The 22,164-nt window shown below is 43.4% G+C and overlaps 2 long non-coding RNA genes across 2 annotated transcripts in view; one reads left to right on the forward strand and one right to left on the reverse strand.

Annotated features, from left to right (window-relative positions):
- The window catches only part of LOC115646129, a 1,027,118-nt gene that overhangs the window by 454,564 nt on the left and 550,390 nt on the right, over positions 1 to 22,164 (reverse strand). The gene's annotated exons all lie outside the window — the stretch shown is intronic.
- LOC115646130 lies at positions 1,780 to 20,487 on the forward strand. The gene is made up of 3 exons (XR_003998950.1): positions 1,780 to 1,857; positions 19,193 to 19,201; positions 20,467 to 20,487. It is a non-coding gene; the product is annotated as an uncharacterized LOC115646130 (long non-coding RNA).

The following is a 22,164-nucleotide window of genomic DNA, read 5'->3' on the forward strand; positions in this document are numbered from 1 at the left end:
AGCCTGTTGAGAGTCTTTGGGTTATGTTAAGGGTTAAGGGTGATGTTGTGGTGGGCGTGTGCTATAGACCACCAGACCAGGAGGATGAGGTAGACAAGGCTTTCTTCAGATAATTAACTGAGGTTTCTAGAACTCAGGCCCTGGTTCTCATGAGGGACTTCAATCACCCTGTCATCTGCTGGGAGAGCAAATCAGCAGTGCACAGACAATCAAGGACGTTTTTGGAGAGTGTTGTGGACATAAGAACATAAGAATAACCATACTCGGTCATACCAAAGGTCATACCACTGTCCTCTGACAGTGGCCAATGTCAGGTGCCCCAAAGGGAATGAACAGGGTGTCATTTAGTGATCCATGCCCTAACACCCAATACCAGCTTCTGGTAAACAGATGCTAGGGACACCATTCCTGCCCATCCTGGCCAGGGCCTCCTGGGGGAGGGGGCAAGTGTGGCAATTTGCCACAGGCCCCAGGCCCCACAGGGTCCCCCACAAGAGTTTTTCAGGGCCCCTGGAGCGGGGTCCTTCACTCGCTCTGGGGGCCCCAGAAAACTCTTGTAGGGCCTGGGCCCCCGAGCTTCCTACGCTCCAGGTCTTCAGCGGCAATTCGGCGGTGGGGGTTCCTTCCACTTCGGGACCCACAACCGAAGTGCCCCGAAGACCATGTGGCGGGAGGGGGTCATTCCGCCTTGGGACCTGCCGCCTAAGTGCCGAGTCTTCGGTGGCAATTAAGACCCCAAGCCCCATGAATCCTCTGGGTGGCCCTGATCCTGGTTAATAGCCATTGATGGACCTATCTTCCGTGAATCTATCTAACTCCCTTTTATGCCCTGTTATAGTATTGGCCTTCGCAATACTCTCTGGCAAGGAGTTCAAGAGGTTAACAGTGCGTTGCGTGAAAAAATACTTTCTTGTGTTTGTTTTAAACTGCTGCCTATTAATTTCATTTGATGGCCCCTTGTTCTTGTATTATGAGAAGGAGTAAATAACACTTCTTGATTTACTTTCTCTATACCTCTCATGATTTTATAGACCTCTATCATATCCCCCCTTAGTCGTCTCTTTTCCAAGCTGAAAAGTCCCAGTCTTTTTAATGTCTCCTCATACGGAAGCCATTCTATATCTCTAATCATTTTTGTTGCCCTTTTCTGAACTTTTTCCAATTCCAACAGGCTGGGGACAACTTCCTGGTGTAACTACTGAAGGAACCAACCAGAAGCTATTCTCCTCTTGATCTGCTGCTTACAAACAGGGAAGAATTGGTAGGGTAAGTAGAAGTGGGTGCAACCTGGGCAGCAGTGACCTTGAAATAGCTGAGTTTAGGATCCTCACAAAATAGGAAAGGAGCAAAATAAGGACGCTGGACTTCAGAAAAGCAGACTTTGGGAACTGATGGGCAGGATACCCTGAGAGTCTAATATGAGGGGGAAAGGAGCCCAGGAGATCTGGCTGTATTTTAAAGAAGCCTTATTGAGGGTGCAGGAACAAACCATCTCGATCTGCAGAAAAGGTAGCAAATATGGCAGGTGACCAGCTTGGCTTAACAGTGAAATCTTTTGTGAACTTAAACACAAAAGGAGGCTTACAAGAAGTGGAAATTTGGACATATGACTAGGGAGGAGTATAAAAATATTGCTCGAGCATGCAGGGGCATAATAAGGAAGGCCAAAACACCACTGGGGTTGCAGCTAGCAAGGGATGTGAAGGGTAACAAGAAGGTTCTACAGTTATGTAAGCAATAAAAAAATGGTCAGGGAAAGTGTGGGACCCTGAATGAATGGGGGAGGCAACCTAGTGACAGATGATGTGGAAAAAAACTGAAGTACTCAGTGCGTTTTTTTCCCTCGGTCTTCACAGAGTAAATTCAGCTCCCACACTGCTGTCCTGGGCAATGCAGTATGGGGAGGAGATGAGCTGCCCTCAGTGGTGAAAGAACAGGTTAAGGAATATATTGAAAAGCTGGACATGCACAAGTCCATGGGTCCAGATCTAATGCATCTGAGGTTTTTGAGGGAATTGGCTGATGTGACTGCAGAACCATTGGCCATTATCTTTGAAAACTCTTGGTGATTGGGGAAGGTCCCAGATGATTGGAAAAAGGCAAATATAGTGCCCATCTTTAAAAAAAGGAAAAAGGAGAATCCGGCGAACTACAGACCGGTCAGCCTCACCTCAGTCCCTAGGAAAATCATATAGCAGGTCCTCAAGGAAACCATTTTGAAGCACTTGGAGGAGAGGAAGATGATCAGGAACAGTCAACATGGATTCACCAAGGGCAAGTCATGCCTGACCAACCTGATTGCCTTTTATGATGAGATAGACTCATAGACTTTAAGTTAAGAAGGGACCATTATGATCTTCTAGTCTGACCTCCTGCACAATGCAGGCCACAGAACCTCACTCACCCACTCCTGGAACAAACCCCTTACCTATGTCTGAGCTACTGAAGTCCTCAACTTGTGGTTTAAAGACTTTAAGGTGCAGAGAATCCTCCAGCAAGTGACCCATGCCCCATGCTGCAGAGGAAGGCGAAAACTCCCCAGGGCCTCTGCCAATCTGCCCTGGAGGAAAATTCCTTACCAACCCCAAATATGGCAATTAGCTAAATCCCGAGCATGTGGGCAAGACTCACCAGACAGACGCTCAGGAAAGAATTCTCTGTGGTAACTCAGATCCCACCCCATCTAACGTTCCATCACAGGCCAATGGGCATATTTACCACTAATAGTCAAAGATTAATTAATTGCCAAAATTAGGCTATGCCATCATACCATCCCTTCCATAAATTTATCAACTACTCCCCTTGGAAGGTTATTCCAGAACTTCACTCTTCAGATGGTTAGAAACCTTCATCTAATTTCAAGTCTAAAATTCCTGATAGCCAGTTTATATCCATTTGTTCTTTTGTCCACAATGGTAATGAGCGAAAATAATTCCTCTCCCTCCCTGATAATTAATCCCTCTGATATATTTATAGAGAGCAATCATATCTCCCCTCAGCCTTCTTTTGGTTAGGCTAAACAAGTCAAACTCTTTGAGTGTCCTTTCATAAGACAGGTTTTCCATTCCTCAGATCATCCTAGTAGCCCTTCTCTGTACCTGTTCCAGTTTGAATTCATCCTTCTTAAACATGGGAGACCAGAACTGCACACAGTATTCCAGATGAGGTCTCACCAGTGTCTTGTATAATGGTACTAATACCTCCTTATCTTTACTGGAAATACCTTGCCTGATGCATCCTAAAACCACATTAGCTTTTTTAACAGCTATATCACATTGGCATCTCATAGTCATCCTGTGATCAACCAATACTCCGAGGTCCTTCTCCTCCTCTGTTACTTCCAACTGATGCCTCCCGAGTTTATAGCAATAGTTCTTGTTATTAATCCCTAAATGCACGACCTTGCACTTTTCACTATTAAATTTCATCCTATTACAATTACTCCAGTTTACCAGGTCATCCAGATCTTCCTGTATGATATCCTGGTCCTTCTCTGTATTGGCTATACCTCTCAGCTTTGTGTCATCCACAAACTTTATTAGCACATTCCCACTTTTTGTGCCAAGGTCAGTAATAAAAAGATTAAATAAGATTGGTCCGAAAACTGATCCCTGAGGAACTCTACTAATAACCTCCTTCCAGCCTAACAATTCACCTTTCAGTATGACCCATTATAGTCTCCCCTTTAACCAGTTCCTTATCCACCTTTCAATTTTCATATTCATCCCCATCTTTTCCAATTTAGCTAATAATTCTTCATGTGGAACTGTACCAAATGCCTTACTGAAATTGATGTAAATTAGATCCAGTGAGTTTCCTTTGTCTAAAAAATCTGTTACCTTCTCAAAGAAGAAGATCAGGTTGGTTTGGCATGACCTACCTTTTGTAAAACCATGTCCCATGTATTTTGTCCCATTACCATTGACTTTAATGTCCTTAACTACTTTCTCCTTCAAATTTTTTTTCAAGACGTTGCATACTACAGATGTCAAACTGACGGGCCTGTAGTTGCTTGGATTACTTTTTTTTTCCTGTCTTAAAAATAGGAACTATGTTAGCATTTCTCTAGTCATACAGTACAATCCCTGAGTTTACAGATTCATTAAAAATTCTAGCTAATGGGCTTGCAATATCACATGCCAGTTCCTTTAATATTCTTGGATGAAGATTATCTGGGACCCCTGATTTAGTCTCATTAAGCTGCTCGAGTTCAGCTTCTACCTCAGATGTGATAATATCTACCTCCATATCCTCATTCCCATTTCTCATCCGACCATTATCCCTAAGCTCCTCATTAGCCTCATTAAAGACTGAGGCAAAGTATTTGTTTAGATATTGCACCATGCCCAGATTATCCTTAACCTCCACTCCATCCTCAGTGTTTTTCATCGGTCCAACTTCTTCTTTCTTTGTTTTCTTCTTATTTATATGTCTATAGAGCCTTTTACTATTGGTTTTAATTCCCTTTGCAAGGTCCAACTCTACCTGTCTTTTAGCCTTTCTCACTTTATCCCTACAAGTTCTGACCTCAATAAGGTAGCTTACTTTGCTGATCACTCCCATCTTTGGCTCCTTGTAGACTTTCTGCTTTTCCTTAATCACCTCTCTGAGATGCTTGCTCATCCAGCTTGGTCTACAACTCCTGCCTATGAGTTTTTTCCCCTTTCTTGGGATGTAGGCTTCTGATCATTTCTGCAACCTTGACCTGAAGTAAATCCAGGCCTTCTCTGCCTTTAGATCAACAAGTTCTTCAGTCCAATCCATTTCCCTAACTAATTTCCTTATTTTTTTAAAGTTAGCTCTTTTGAAATAAAAAACCCTAGTCACAGATCTATTTTAGTTTATCCTTCCATTTAGTTTAAACTGAATTAGCTCATGATCACTCAAAACAAGGTTGTCCCCTACAACCATTTCTTCCATGAGGTCCTCACTACTCACCAATACTGAATCTAAAATGGCATTCCCTCTTGTTGATTCAGCAACTACTTGGTGAAGGAATCTATTAGCTAGAGATAACTGGCTCTGTGGCTATGGGGAAAGAGGTGGAAGTGATATATCTTGACTTTAGCAAAGCTTTTGATACGGTCTGGCACAATATTCTTGCTAACAAGTTAAAAAAGCATGGATTGGATGAATGGACTATAAGGTGGATAGAAAGCTGGCTAGATCCTTGGGCTCAACAGGTAGTGATCAACAGCTCAATGTCTAGTTGCCAGCCAGTATTAAGCGGCGTACCCCAGGGGTCAATCCTGGGGCCGGTTTTGTTCAACATTTTTATTAATGATCTGGATGATAGGATGGATTGCACCCTTAGCAAGTTCACAGATGACACTAAGATGGGGGGAGAGGTAGGTACATTGGAGGGTATGGATAGGGTCCAGAGTGACCTAGACCAATTGGATGATTGGGACAAAAGAAATCTGATGATTTTCAACAAGGAGAAGTGCAGAGTCCTGCACTTAGGATGGAAGAATCCCATGCACTGCTACAAGCTGGGGACCGACTGGCTAAGCAGCAATTCTTCAGAAAAGGACCTGGGGATTACAGTGGATGAGAAGCTGGATATGAGTCAGTAGTGTGTCCTTGTTGCCAAGAAGGCTAACGGCATATTGGGCTACATTAATAGGAGCAATGCCAGCAGATCGAGAGAAGTGATTATTCCCCTCTATTTGACACTAGTGAGGCCGCATCTGGAGTATTGTGTCCAGTTTTGGGCCCCACGCTACAGAAAGGATGTGGAGAAATTGGAGATAGTCCAGTGGAGGGCAACAAAAATGATTAGGGGGCTGGGGCACATGAGGAAAGTCTTATGAGGAAAGTCTGAGGGAACTGGGATTGTTTAGTCTGCAGAAGAGAAGAGTGAGGGGGGATTTGATAGCAGCCTTCAACTACCTGAAGGGAGGTTTCAAAGAGGTTTGAGCTAGGAGGTTTTCAGTGGTGGCAGCTGACAGAACAAGGAGCAATGGTCTCAAGTTGCAGTGTAGGAGATCTAGACTGGATATTAGGAAACACTATTTCACCAGGACGGTGATGAAACACTGGAATGGGTTACCTAGGGAGGTGGTGAAATCTCCATCCTTAGAGGTTTTTATAGCCCTGGCTGGGATGATTTAGTTGGGTATTGGTCCTGCTTTGAGCAGGGGGTTGGACTAGATGACCTCTGTACCCCTAACAGTAGAAACAGTTTTAAATAGCTTCCAGTGGAAGGACTAAGGCTGCTCCACATTGCTCCCACTATCATCAGCCCAGATAGCTCCTGCCATCAGACCTGTACTGTGGTAAATCCCACGATTCCCACCATCAGGTCTGTTTATATCACTAAGCCACATTTCCACAGTCTCAAGCAAGCAATGGGGGCTCTGCAGCAAGCAACTTCTGGCTTTTTAGCAATCTTTTTAGCCAGTCTGCCTGATTTCCTTTCACTTCTTTGCCTACATTCTGTCCAGAACCAGATCAGAATCCAGGTCATAAGGAGAAAAAGTGTTTTCATGGGAAAGTATCAACATAGGAGCCTTCCTGTTGTTCACTAAGTCCACATCTACACTACAAACTGTTCAACACAGGTTACATTGGCATAGAGCTGCCAAAGTTTTTGTATCTCTGAGGCACATATATACTTGACTGCTTCCATCAGTGCTGTGTGTACATACCAGAAATGCTCATGTTGATGCAAATTGAGGTGCATCACTGGAGGTATCCCAAGATGCCACTCACCAGTATCCAGTACAGTATCTTTTAGGAAATTTGTGCACTGTGTTGTGGGCTAGAAATGATTTTCCTATGGATCTCTAGGAACTAGAAAGCAAGTTCCCAGCATGCAACTTTCTCCATCCCATGATACCATTTATAGCCCATATTTTTCTTGTTTACATCCCACAAACCCACATGGCACTTTTTGGTGTCTGCCATTTTTGACAGAAGCATGGAGCCTGCAGACCTCTGCACTAATCTCATGAATATTGCAAATATAGGATGCACAATTCTCCAATATTTGCAGAGCCGCAGGAAGAGCCACAACAAGGGGAGACAAGATGATTTATTTGAGGACAGATTGCTACAGGACATAATGTAAAACAATTCAAGGTTGCTGGTGTTCATGGAGCAGCTGCAGATAGTGGAGCACTGCTTCTGAGCCCACAAAATTAACACTGATTGGTGAGATCACATTGTAATGCAGTTTTGGGACAATGAGCAGTGGCTGGAAAGCTTTCAAATGGGAAAGGCCACATTACTGAACCTGTGTGCCAAGCTCACTGCAGCCCCTCAAGGCACGGAAAAGAGCTTCATTGACAGTGGAGAATCAAGTGGTGCTCACACTCTGGGAGCTTGAAATGCTAGATTGCTACCAATCAGTGGAAAATCATTTTGACATTGGAAAATCCACAGTCTGGGCCATTAATTGTCTCCTATGCAGGACTGTGACTCTGGGCAATGTGCAGGATATAGTGGATAGATTTTCAGCAATGAGGTTCCTGAACTGCAGTGGAGCAACAGACGGAATACATATCCCTACTTCAGCACCAAACCACGTTGCCACAGAGTACCTCAACAGAAAGGGTTACTTTTTTGTGGTTAGGCCACCACTTTTGGATCACTGGGGATGCTTCACTGATATCAGTGTTGGCTGTTCAGAGAAGGCGCATGATACTCAAAGCTTTAAGAACACAGGACTGCCAGAAAGCTGCAAGCAGGGACATTCTGTGGAGGATTACCACTGCCAGTAGTGATTTTGGGGATCCCAGACTACCCTGTGCTCCCCTGGCTCATAAAGCCATATACTGACCGCAGGAAGGAAAGATTCAGCTATCGGCTCAGCAGTGCAGAATTACAGTTGAATGTGCTTTTGGTAGATTGAAAGGACACGTGGTATTTATGTACTAGTTTGGATATCAGTGAGAAAAGCATCCCAATGATCATAACTGTCTGTTCTGTTCTGCATAATATCTGTGAGGCAAATGGAGGGACCTTCCACCAGGTGGAGGGCAGAGATGGAACAGCTGTCTGCTGAGTTTGAACAGACAGACACCAGGGTCATTACAAGAGCCTAGTGTGGAGCTATGAGGTTGAAGGAAGCTTTGAAAGAGCATTTTAACAGTTAGCCATTGTAGTGTTCTCTGGGCCTAACACTTTGGATGCTGCTAAGAATTGTATCAGAGGGGTAGCTGTGTTAGTCTGGATCTGTAAAAGCAGCAAAGAGTCCTGTGGCACCTTATAGACTAACAGACGTTTTGGAGCATGAGCTTTTGTGAGTGAATACCCACTTTGTCAGATGCACCCACGAAAGCTCATGCTCCAAAACGTCTGTTAGTCTATAAGGTGCCACAAGACTCTTTGCTGCTGCTAAGAATTGTGTAGTGCTTGCTGTACATTTATAAATATGGCTGGACGTTTTCCTGAAGCCATGAATTATATGGTGATTGCTGAACATTTACAAGTACTGTTTGCTTTGAGAATTGCTATGCATTCTGCAACGTGTTGTGAACTAATAAAGAAAAAAAATATTCTCCAAAAATAAAACTTTGAGTGTGAAAAACAGTGTAGAAAAATAATGTTCAAAAGAGCACAGGCAATACAATACAAATTTTTAATAATAATTCATGGAGTGGAACTTTAAAATTGAAAAGGCAGCAAACATTTCTGTCCATTTCAGTGAACAAATGTAGTCCATTGTGACTATACATATACTCACCTGTGAGAACCACAGGTGTTGTATCTGAAGCTGTGGTTTTCTTACAGTCTCCCAGCATGGAGTGATGGGGTAGGGATGCACTCCATGATCCCACTTGATATATTGAGTGTGGGATGGAGGGAGCAGTGGCCATAGAGTTCTCCAAGGACAGCAAAGGGTGGGGAGTCTGGGATTTTTTCAGATCTGTAGGTCAACCAGGGTCTGTAGCATTTGGGTTTGCTGCATGAGAAAACCCATTATGTCGTGATGCATTTTCCTGTGTTTGTCCTGTGAGACTCTTGGGCTTTTCTCCTGTCCTCTCTTTCCTTTTCCATGCTGTCAGTCATATTAGACATCCAAGTAATTTGTTCATGGTCCAATGCACCATTCAATATGTCCTCTTCTTTCTCTTCATCAGGATCGGCATCCTATGAGTTCACAGGGGGAACCTTCAAGATGCTGCTGATAAAAAACAGACAGGTTTACCAGTGAATACAGAGTCACTATGGAAAGGAAAGTTTCAAAGCCTCCTTCTCTCATAGGCGCTGACTTTCAGTTTTGCCGGTGGGTGCCCCATCCTGGCTCTGCCCCTTCCCCCAAAGCCCTGCTCCCACTCTGTCCCACTCCACCTCTTCTGGCCCCCGGTCTGTCCCTTCCCCGGGTAGTAAAAGCCCAGTATGGACCCTGGGTACATACTTAACTCACTAGCCCACTCTAAAGACTGCACTTACCTGTCTTTACTGCTGTTGTTACCCTTGCGATCTGGATTATTACCCATGCTATGCTGCAGTCAGCCTGAAACATCCCAGAGTGCTGTGCAAATTTGGAAATATTTGAAAGCACCATGGGGCATTACAAACAAGGAAAATCATTTGACCAGGGGGGAGGGAAGGTTCAAATTAACTGTAGGACAAACATTGTAAGAATCTTGACAAAGAAACATTCAGTGATTTGCTAGTAAATAATACATTTTAATTAGATAAATTGGCTTTGTTCCTCTTATCTCTAGATCATTTGAAAATTGGAAGTAAATACTAAATACATGAATCCAATTGTCTCCACCAATAGAACCAAAACTCTAAAGGAAAGCAATTTAAGAAAAACAACTTGGCAATTCTCTAGACAACAGGCTTGCTGTGCAGATGATATGCTTGTTCTCCAGTTTATGGAGTAAATTTAATTAGATTCTTAGAAGAATGGAAAGGAATTGAGCATATCCTAGAGAGCAGAAGATAACAAAAATATTAAAGGAGCTCTCCTTCTCACCCCCTAAAACTAGAGCTTGAACTTCTGATAACAGATATCTTCATGAAAGAATGAACCAAAATCCAACACATCCAAATCTGTGGGAGGAGATCAAAATTGGATTCAAATCCCAACTGTTCTAAAATCCAGGGTGCTTGATCCATGATAGAAAAAGTTTCAAACTGCAAAACCAGATCTGAACCCAGATCTGAAGTTTAGATCCAAGCTCCAAATGAATATAAATGGAGTTTTGATTAATCTGTTTTGCTAATGTAAATAAAACGGTGAAATTGTGAAATAAATTTGTCATATCACTTTCAAGAAATTAACAAGAAAAATACTCAGTTGAAGTATATAAGTTATTCCTTTAATGTTTGTTATGTCCTTACATACATTTGAAATGTTCTTTCAGTCTAGGATCTTGATGCTGGACTGTTGGAAGGTGGTACATGTTTCAAGATCTTTTCTATCTCTAATAAAACATTTACTTGTACAAATAATATTTTGAACATTTTTACAGTCATGATGTGTCAGACTTATATAAGAAAAATGCCATTTTTCTTGTTTTGTTTCCCCCTAGTTTTTTGCAGAATCTCAAAGTTCTTCAGAGTACCTTATTCTCGCGAGATTCAATAGCTTCTGTTTCTCAGCAATGTTATAAATGTGAAAGCTGACCCTGCAAGGCTTAAATATGTGCCCTTTACTTTTATGCTAGTCATGAAAATCACAATTGCTGTAATAATTTGCTCCTAGCAGTAGTCTAGCAGCTGTCTAAATTTACAAGGTCACTACTAGCACAACCTAAGCCAAACTTTTTAGAGACCTCAGGGTCAGGTTTCAAATAACTGCACATTCCGACTTTAACCAAAAGCAATCCCTTAGACTCAGCACACTTTAAAGATGAATGTTCATCTCATCTCACATTTGAAACTTCAAAGGGCCAATTACTACTGGGCTGATATGGGCTGTTTCATGATATTTCCTGTGCAAAGTGCTACCTCTCTGCACTTTGATTCTGATGCTTCTGTTTTCACTGGCCAGTTTCTCTTTGGCAATACAAAATTCAATACCAGGTTTCCTCTCACCTCTCTTGCACTTGTTAAAAGCAATTAGTGTTAGAATCTATATGTGAACTTTGATTTCTGTTTCCAGGACAGAGATTATGTTCTTTACGGTGGCTACATTAATCATTCATTGTTAGGTTACTTCACAGTCAAAACTATTAGAAACACCTGGCTTAAAAAAATAAAACTACAAAAAGTCAGGGTTAAGCTAAAGAGGATAACACTTTGACACCTTCAGTACATACTTTGTTTGCAAGGAAAAACATTGACAATACTAATCAGTCAAGCTAAAACCAATGCTTACTTCAGAGGGCAACCGGAAAATTCTTCTATTGTATGTGTTTATATGTGCTGTCAAGAGAGTTTATTTTTAATTTATAATTCACATTTCAACTCAGTGATTTAAAGGCTTGTCTCCTGGATGAACTCAGGTGTCCAACCTTTGTGATATGGTCCATGTGTGGGACACAGACACAAATCACTCATCCTTTACTAAAACATTCCACCCCCACACTGGTAGTAAAGGGCAATATAGACCAAGCAGTGTTTTTTGGCATCTAATCCAGAATCTTCTTGCACTTTCACTTTAATATTCAGGGATGATTCCAGTGAGAATTCTGGGCCATTTTCATCACTCTTCAGAAGACCTGTGGTGGTAATTTTCTTTTAAAGCACTGCTGACTAATTAAAATTTTGAATCAATTGAAGTAAATTAGCCTATTGAGGATATTTTTGGAGAAAAAAATAAAATTAATATTTTACAAAACATAAGCCTGTATTATATCCCCTGAAGCGGCTGCCTAGTCAGAAAGCTGTGGTGTAATCCTGAAAAGAACTCTGAATTAAAACACAAACAAAAATAAACAACTACTCATACATAACCTCTTCCCACAAAATAGCAAAACAATATAATTTTCTTTTTCTACTCTTAATTTTGATAACTTTCGCCAAATACTGTCATATATATTTCTCTCTCTCTCTCTCTCTCTCTCTCTCTCTCTCTATACAGATTTGTATGGTAATACTTGCGTAATCTAATATAAATATATGTCTTCTTCTGAAATTTTAAAGACTGTACAGACAAACAAAACTTCTTAAATGTTGTGTAAGTTTTGCTTCAACATTTTAGAAGTTCAGTTCTGTCTTGGCACTAACTGCAATTTTGAAATTGTTTGTACTTCACAAGAAAAATAAATGAGTGAAATCATTCCCAGTAACTTAATACCCTTAAATGGTTTATACTAAAATGGTTTGCTCTCTTTTCAGGGATTTACCTTAATGATATCATTCCAGAGGAGTCTGGTTTAGATCAAACTGGGTTAAAGATCATGACTGTCAAAAGATGATGTCATTAGATTCCATTACTAACAAAACCCGGGGTCATTTTGAGTACAAAAACAGATTGGTATTCATGATGTTTATTTTCAGTCATATAGTTAATAAATAGAATAAAATGTACAAAAAGTAAAACACCATATTGGCATAATCTAACCACAATAGCTCAGCACTATGTCATATCATCTTTATACATGTTTATGACTCTACATCATAAATACTTATTCACGAACTTGATCTGAATGTCTCTGAAGGAGATTCTAAAAATTCTTGGTTGAAACAAACAAAAAGTATATTTAACCCAAAGTCTAGATTGTCTATTAACCACTACATTTGACGTGACAGGAGAGAGAAAGAGAAGGATTATATTGTGCACGTGCAGATATGGTATTTAATATAGTACAAGTATGTGTGCACACATATACATGTAGATATGTAAATTATATTAATGTAAATGTTGCAGCATAAAACATTTAAAGAAAAGAAATTTCAGCCTATCCATACTTTTTCACATAAGTTTTATGTGACTGTATATTATTATTATTATTATTATTATTATTATTATTATTTTACCACACCCCAAACTGTGTGAGGCACTTTACAGAGGAAAGAGAAGGACTGGACTATGCTTTGAAATTGTGATGTAACAACCAGAGGTAGCAAACGACACACTTGTAGTATCATTTTCAGTTTGAAATTGAGAAGCACAAACACTTCCATGGTTACAGTTACACATAAACAACATGGAATACCAAAGGAGTTGGTATCAGACAACGGTCTTTAGAACATTTCATAAGCATTGCAGCTATTTGCAGATAGCTGTGATTTTCACCATGCTCATAGCCCCTGCAGTCTGCCAGCCAATGAAAAAGAAGCACAGACTGTGAAACACTTCATAGTGAAAATAACAAGCAAGATGAAGGAGAACCATATCTAGCTATACTCGAAAACAGGCATATGCAGTCCAATGACAGAGGATCCTACTAATGAGTTGTTGCTCGCACTTCATTTGTCTTCAACAACTGAAGCCAAAAATAATCATTTAAGCTATAGTACAGGAAAAGTTTGTGACTAAACCAGTTTGCCAATTGGGGGACTTAGGTGCTTAAGTGACTTTTGAAAATGGGACTTAATTTAGGGCTTGATTTGAAAAACACTCTGCCACCTACCTACCACTTCAGGTGCATAAATCCCAGAGGCCTCACTGGGATTCACAAAACCTACACTCAGCTAGGGTGACCAGATGTCCTGATTTTATAGGGACAGTCTTATATAGGCTCCTATTACCCCACACCTCTGTCCCCATTTTTCACATTTGCTGTCTGGTCACCCTACACTCAGCTGTCCCTGAACGCTGTAGATACCTAAACTCACTCAGAGTTTTGCAGTAAAAGTTGCCTAGGTTTCTGTGTTTCTGCCTGTGTGCAAGAGCACTGCAGCTCTGCACTAGTCATCTGGACACCTAAGCCCCAGAGAACTGGGGAGAAAATGGCTGTTCATTGGCCTAACTTGCCTGATCCAGTAAGTGTGCTGAGATTTCACCTATTGGATCAGGCCCCTATAAAGAAGTTTACACAAAAATTACAGCAGCAGCTGCCAACTCATAATTTCTAGCCCAGTGACTAGGGTACTCACCTGGGACATGAGGATAAGGGAACTGAATAGAGATCTATCACTTCTTATATGAATGCCCTAACCAGTAATCCATTCTGATGTGGGGACTTTCTCAGTCTCTACTGCTAGAGCTGTTCCACTCCGGATTAAATAATTTAAAAGGTCATTGGAGCAGGGGTACTGGGTCCTGGGTCTTCCACCTCCCTGTGAGTATCCTAAACACTGGGTAAAAATTATGGAGCGAGAGTGCCTTTCCTTCTCCTTCAACCCCTACCCCCATTGGCTTCTTGATAAAACAGTATAGACCTAGACAGGCTTGCATCTGAAAATCCCCAGGAAGTCCCTGCAGTCTGAGTTTAGGTGCCTATCTCCAAGAGACACTCTTCAGTTTGGCATCTCCCATTGGCTATTGTAGACAGATGCCTAGTCTTCTGGCCTTTCTGAATCCCATTCTGAGGTGCCTATCTCCCCATTCATTTTATAGGGAGCCTAGGTGCTGAACTTAGGCTTCATGAATCCCACTGATTGTCTAGGCACCTAAAAGTTAGTTAAGTTTCTTTATTGATATAGCCCTTAAATGCATTTGAAAGTTTTACTATGACGCTATAATTTGACTTCACATATTTCAACGGAATATGAGAGATATCAGCTTGTTCTGAGTCACTTAGGAATGTTTATGAAAAAAAAAGGGAGGATTCAGGGATGTTGCTTGGACAACTCTCTCCACTTCTCCCCCTGGAAAAACCAGGACAGATCCCCTTCCTTTCACCTCCACCTCTATAGACGGGGGGCAGGTAAGATGGGCCTCCTGGACCTTCTTCCTTGAGGTGTCCTAACGTGCACTACCAAACAGGAAGAAAGGGAGGATCAGCCCTTGGAAATCTGTCCTTCTATGCCACCTAGGGCTATTAATAATCTTGGCCAATCCCAAGCCTGGACCTCCTTCCCAGGATGATCCTCCTCCTCTACTCTCCATCCTGTGACACACCCTCTCTTGTCTTCCACTGTCACCACCACTGCTTCCTCCAGCCCCTCTGGCTTCTCCTACTGCACAGGCTGTGCAGTGAGGGTTTGACAACAGGCAAGCTGCAAAGAGAGTCTGTGGGGCTTGGGGCACTAGATTCACTGCCCATGTCATATGCTGCATGTTATGCTCTAACTGCCCTGTGGGGAGGGAACCATAGTCCAACAGGGTCCACGGGGGGAAGTTAGAGTGAAACACACATCCTGTAGCTTGAGCAATGAATTCAGCAACCAACCCCTTCAAAATCACCTCCTATCAGACATTCACTGCATATTCGGAGCATGTGCCACAGGGGCAGTGGAGAAGAACATTCCCCATGACTGCAGTGCTATTTGCTGTTTTCCAGAGACCTGAGTGGTAGTGAGAGACATACATACATTTTACATATATAATGTGTGTGCTTCAAAAATTAGTAGATTTAAACCTGAATTAATTGTAATTAAAGGTAAAATTTGGGAGGATTATGGAAAATTGGGATGTGGGGGTAGTTTGGCATCTGTGCTAATTTGGTATGTTTCTGTTTTCCTCTACCTGAAGGTAGTTGTAATATTATTGGGAGCCACCAGATGGTGTTATGAGCTCTGCTTATGAAGTGTTTAGGAGCTAGTTGGTGAAGAACTGCTGTTTGTTAGCTGTGGTGCACTTCTCAAATGCTAAGCATATCACCAATAAAGTTTGTTCACTGCATTCATCTCTCTGATTGTAATCATTCTAATGTGCAGCTGTTGACCATGCAAGCAAATAAAAATAGGCTGTCCCCTTAGGCCTTCAAGAATGCCAATCCCTCCATTCAATTCCTTCTCCCACTTCTACACATTTTTCTGTGCCAGATGCCCTAAGCAAGGAATACCCTCCCTTTTCCTGTTTGCCAAGACATCAATAATTCCTCATTTGCATTCCTCTCAAAATTCACTTCTGTTGTATCACCTATAAGAAATTAATTACAAACAAACAAAAATAGCTATAGGGAATAGAACCCCAAGATTTGCACCTGCCAAAAGAAAATCATCAAATGATCTTTTCACTGTAACCTCAGCCTTCCTTCCCTCTCTTCCTATTGCTTGTCAGCCTTTCAGTATATTAGGTCTCAGATTAGATTATAAATTCTTCAAAGGTATGATTTTTCTTTTTCTGTTTCTGTAAATCAGCTAGCATGCTTTTGGGCAAATAATAATAAATAAAATGAAAAACTTGGTGAAAGTAAACATCACAATCTAATTTCACTATGAGATGCCATTCTGTTAAAAATTCAGAAAGGCTGTGCATTAATACATTAACATGAATACTATAATATTCATTTCTGGAAAAATGCTTGCCTTACACACTGAAACTAACATAACACATGGAGAATGTGACATGGTACATCCTAAAATGGACAAATCACACTTTGGAAAAAAGATAAACACTGCTAGATACATCACAGATTGAATCAGTTGTGTAACTTGATGAAACGTGAATTACTTGCTGTATCAGATACTTAATCTACAAAATTAAAATGAACACCTACTAAATCATCACTTAACCATAGCACCTAGTGGTTATTCAGGCAGTTCTGGGGTGGCTCATCTGAGACAGTTAGTTGCCTAGCAAAGAAGCTAGCAGGAAAACAGGCCAGTAGCTTGTCTTAGCTGGCTTGACATCTGACATACTATGTCACTTCCAACCAGTAAATCATAGAATCATAGAAGATTAGGATTGGAAAGGGACCTCAGGAGCGGCGAACAGCGGAGGCTAACAGAAGGAGTTTGCCTGGGATCTGTCCGAGAGGAGGTACACTAAGTGCTGCATTAGGGGGCTGTGTTAGTGAGTATATGAGTGTCTGTTGTGGGGACAGTTTGTCAGTTTAACCATGTGCTTGATTGTTAGAAAAGTGTGAATTGGGAGTGCTTTGTTCCAGGTGGGCTTTGAGTGGGCTTGACTGTTATAAAAAGGCAGTCAGCAGCGAATAAGGTGACCAGATCACACAGATGAAATATCGGGATGCGGGGGGGCGGAGCAAAAAAAAACAAAAAAAACCCCGCCGCCGGAGCTCCACACCCCGTCCCGCCCCCATCAGCTTGCCTCTGCGCCGTTTCCACCTCCCCCCTCCCTCCAGCAGGAAAAAAAAAAACCTGGCAGCTGGAGCTCCACGCCCTGCCCCTCCCCACCAGCTTGCCTCCGCTCCGTCAGGGTCAGTCCATGCAGGGGGGAAAAGGAGGCTCCCTCCTGAGCAGGGTGGTGGCCAGCGCCAGCACCCACCACTAGATAATGGATTGGTATAAGTGGATGCTGCTGCTGTTCAGGACAGCCTCCGTGCCCTCCGCCATCCCCTGCAAACCCAGGGCTGCCAGGGGGCGCTGCGGGGCCAGGCAGGGGCTGCTACCGCCGGGGCGCTGTTTACTTTAGAAGCTAGTTCCAGAATGCGGGGTGGGCAATGCATGCAGCCTGAGGAGGAGGGAGGTGGGGCCGGGCCAGGCCGGGCTGGGCTTCGCACCTGCTGCTGCTGAGGAGCCCGGGGGCAGCAGGGGGCCCATGAAAATGCTGCCAGGCGAGAAGAGATGCACACAGAGTGGGATCACATTCCCATCCCTGCAGTAGAAACCTTCTCACACAGCAGTAGCCCAGCCATACCCCTCTCTTTGGAGGCGGAATGTAATGCCCAGTAAACCAGCGCAACTTGCTGCACATTCAGCCCAATGTCCCTCCTGCCTCATCCCCCGGGGAAAGCCTGACATTTTTCCTGCCCCTCCACTCCATCTCCCCCTCCCCCATCCCTCCAGCGCTTGCGCCACAATACAGCTGATCCGCGCAAGCCTGGAAGGGACGGGGGAGGAGGAGGAATGTGGTGTGCTTGGAGAAGAGGCAGGAGCAGGGTGGGGATTTGGGGAGGGATCCAATGGGGGAAAGAAGAGGTGGAATCGGGCAGGGCGTGAGCCCGTGCGCCAGCCCAGAGTGGTGGCAAAATATCGGGACAATTAACGTCCCTACTGAAGGTAGATGGGGACATGGGACAAATAAGCAAATATAGGGATAGTCCCGATAAAATCGGGATGTCTGGTCACCTTAGCAGCAAACTAGCTAAGTGGTAAACAGCAGAGGCTAAGAGAGGGAGTTTGCCTGGGGAGAGCGCACTGAGGCTTTCATCTTGCAGGCTTCTCTGAAGTAGTTACTTCAACAGCTGAGGAAGCTCTTAGAAGGAAGTTAATATGGATGGTGAGCATTCAGCTGTTGTTACCTGCACAGGATGTGCCACGTGTGTCTTTCTTCCACAGGACAGAAGCGACTTTGTCTGTACAAAGTGCAAGCTGGTCTCCATATTGGAAGAGAAGATTCGATGTCTGGAGAAACAAGTATTGACCTTGTATTGCATAAGAGCAAATGAAGATTTCCTGGACAGATATCAGGATGTGCTTCTATGGGCACAACATTCTGAAGAATCAGAGCAGGCTGCGCAGCGGGGTCAGAAGGATGGTGAAAAAATTTAGCAGCATGTGACCTCCAGAAAAAAGAGGAGCGTCCATGTACTAGCAATGCAGATATAGGGGAGCAAACGTTTTCTTGTTCTCTCCACAGGTACTAATGCGGAGAGTGGACTAGATGATACATCTGAGGGAAGGGAGCAGAAGGAGACTCCACTGATTGGAAGGTATGAGATGCCCTGTCCTAGGGATGGTGGTTCCATGACTGCCATTCCCAAGAGAAGGAGGTGGGTGGTGCTGGTCAGGGACTCCCTCCTCAGGGGGACTGAGTCATCTATCTACCGCCCCAACTGGGAAAACTGAGAGGTCTGTTGCTTGCCAGGAGCTAGGATTCACGATGTGATGGAGAGACTTCCGAGATTCATCAAGCCCTCAGATCACTATCCCTTCCTGCCTCTCCACGTGGGTACCAATGATATAGCAAAGAATGACCTTGAGCAGATCACAGCAGGCTACATGGCTCTGGGAAGAAGGATAAAGTGTTTGAGGCACAAGTAATGTTCTGGTCCATCCTCCCTGTGGAAGGGTAGAGACCGTTGAATCATGGAAGTCAATGAATGGCTATGCAGGTGGTGTCGGAGAGAAGGCTTTGGATTCTTTGACCATGGAATGGTGTTCTAAGAAGGACGAGTGCTAGGCAGAGATGGGCTTCACCTAACAAAGAGAGGGAAGAGCATCTTTGCAAGCAGGCTGTCTATCTAGTGAGGAGAGCTTTAAACTGGTTCACTGGAGAAAGGAGACCAAAGCCCTGAGGTAGGTGAGTAAATGGGATACTGGAAGGAAGCATGAGCAGGTGAGCACAGGAGGGGAGGATTCCTGTTTCATACTGAGAAAACGGGACAATCAGCACATTATCTTAAGTGCCTATAAACAAATGCAAGAAGGCTAGGAAACAAGCAGGGAGAACTGGAAGTCCTGGCACAGTCAAGGAACTATGATGTGATTGGAATAACAGACTTAATTGGGTAACTCACATGACTGGAGCACTGTCATGGATGGATATAAACTGTTTAGGAAGGACAGGCAGGGCAGAAAAGGTAGGGAAATTGTACTGTATGTAAGAGAGCAGTATGACTGCTCAGAGCTCCGGTATGAAACTGCAGAAAAACTGGAGACTCTCTGGATTAAGTTTAGAAATGTGAGCAACAAGGGCGATATTATGGTGGGAGTCTGCTATAGACCACCAGATGATGGGGATGAGGTGGACAAGGTTTTCTTCCAGTAACTAACAGAAGTTACAAGATCGCAAGCCCTAGTTCTCATGGGAGACATCAATCACCTTGATATGTGCTGGGAGAGCAATACAGCAGTGCACAGACAATCCAGGAAGTTTTTGGAAAGTGCAAGGGACAATTTCCTGGTGCAAGTGCTGGAGAACCCGATAGAAGCTGCTCACGAACAGGGAAGAATTAATAGGGGAAGCAAAAGTGGATGGGAACCTGGGAGGCAGTGACCATGAGATGGTCGAGTTCAGGATCCTGATACAAGGAAGAAAGGAGAGCAGCAGAATACGGACCCTGGACCTCAGGAAAGCAGACTTTGTTTCACTTAGGGAACTGATGGGCAAGATCCCCTGGAAGAACAATATGAGGGGAAAGGAGTCCAGGAGAGCTGGCTGTATTTTAAAGAATCTTTATTGAGGTTACAGGAACAAATCATCCCGATGTGTAGAAAGAATAGTAAATATGGCAGGTGACCAGCTTGGCTTAACAATGAAATCCTTGCTGATCTTAAACACAAAAATGAAGCTTATAAGAAGTGGAAGTTTGGACAAATGACCAGGGAGGAGTATAAAAATATTGCTCAGGCATGCAGGAGGGAAATCAGGAAGGCCAAATAACACTTGGAGTTGTAGCTAGCAAGAGATGTTAAGAGTAACAAGAAGGGTTTCTTCAGGTATGTTAGCATCAAGAAGAAAGTCAAGGAAAGTGTGGTCCTCTTACTGAATGAGGAAGGCAACCTAGTAACAGAGAATGTGGAAAAGGCTCATATACTCAATGCTTTTTCTGCCTCTGTTGTCACAAACAAGGTCAGCTCCCAGACTACTGCCCTGGGCAGTACAGCATGGGGAGGAGGTGACCAGCCCTCTGTGGAGAAAGAAGTGGTTCAGAACTATTTAGAAAAGCTAGACAAGCACAACTTCATGGGGCTGGATGCACTGTATCCGAGGGTGCTAAAGGAGTTGGTGGATATGATTGCAGAGCCATTGGCCATTATCTTTGAAAACGCCTGGCAATCAGGGGAGATCCTGGATGATTGGAAAAAGGCTAATGTGGTTCACATCTTTAAAAAAGAGAAGGAGGAGGATCTGGGGAACTACAGGCCAGTCAGCCTTACCTCGGTCCCTGGTAAAATCATGGAGCAGGTCCTCAAGGAATCAATTCTGAAGCACTTGGAGGGGATGAAAGTGATCAGGAACAGTCAACATGGATTCACCAAGGGCAAGTCATGCCTGACTAACCTAACTGCCTTCTATGACAAGATAACTGGCTCTGTGGATGACAGAGAAGCAGTGGATGTGTTATTCCTTGACTTTCACAAAGCTTTTGATATGGTCTCCCACAGTATTCTTGCCAGCAAGTTTAAGAAATATAGGCGGGATGAATGGACTATATGGTGGATAGAAAGCTGGGTAGGTCGTCAGGCTCAACGGGTAGTTATCAATGGCTCCATGTCTTGTTGGCAACTGGTATCAAGCGAAGTGGCCCAAGGGTTGGTGCTGGGGTCTGGTTTTGTTCAAAATCTTCCTTAATGACCTGGAAGATGGTGTGGACTGCCCCCTCAGCAAGTTTTCAGATGACACTAAATTGAGAGGAGTGGTAGATACGCTGGAGGATAGGGATAGGATACAGAGGGACATAGACAGATCAGAGGGTTGGGCCAAAAGAAATCTGATGAGGTTCAACAAGGACAAATGCAGGGGCCTGCACTTAGGATGGAAGAATCCCATGTACTGCTACAGACTAGGGACCAAATGGCTAGGCAGCAGTTCTGCAGAAAAGGACCTAGGGGTTACAGTGACGAGAAGCTGGATATGAGTCAACAGTGTGCCCTTGTTGCCAAGAAGGCTAATGGCATTTTGGGCTGTATAAGTAGGGGCATTGCCAGCAGATTGAGGGATCTGATCATTCCCCTCTATTCAACATTGGTGAGGCCTCATCTGGAGTACTGTGTCCAGTTTTTGGCCCCACACTACAAGAAGGATGTGGAAAAATTGGAGAAAGTCCAGCAGAGGGCAACAAAAATTATTAGGGGGCTGGATCACATGACTTATGAGGAGAGGCTGAGGGACCTGGGATTGTTTATTCTGCAGAAGAGAAGAATGAGAGGGGATTTGATAGCTGCTTTCAACTACCTGAAAGGGGGTTTCAAAGAGGGTGGATCTAGACTGTTCTCAGTGGTATTAGAAGACAGAACAAGGAGTAATGGTCTCAAATTGCAGTGGGGGAGGTTTAGGTTGGATATTAGGAAAAACTTTTTCACTAGGAGGATGGTGAAGCACTGGAATGGGTTACCTAGGGAGGTGGTGGGATCTCCTTCCTTAGAAGTTTTTAAGTCAGGATTTACAAGTCCCTGGCTGGGATGATTTAGTTGGAGATTGGTCTAGCTTTAAGCAGGGGGTTGGACTAGATGACCTCCTGAGGTCCCTTCCAATGCTGATATTCTATGATTCTACAAAACCCAAGTCCTGGCCACATATTGGCCGCCCCAGCCCCTGACCTAGACCCAGACCCAGACCCAGCACCCTTTCCAGAA

This window comes from Gopherus evgoodei, chromosome 2 (assembly GCF_007399415.2).
Source record: "Gopherus evgoodei ecotype Sinaloan lineage chromosome 2, rGopEvg1_v1.p, whole genome shotgun sequence".
Classification (NCBI taxonomy): Eukaryota; Metazoa; Chordata; order Testudines; family Testudinidae; genus Gopherus; species Gopherus evgoodei.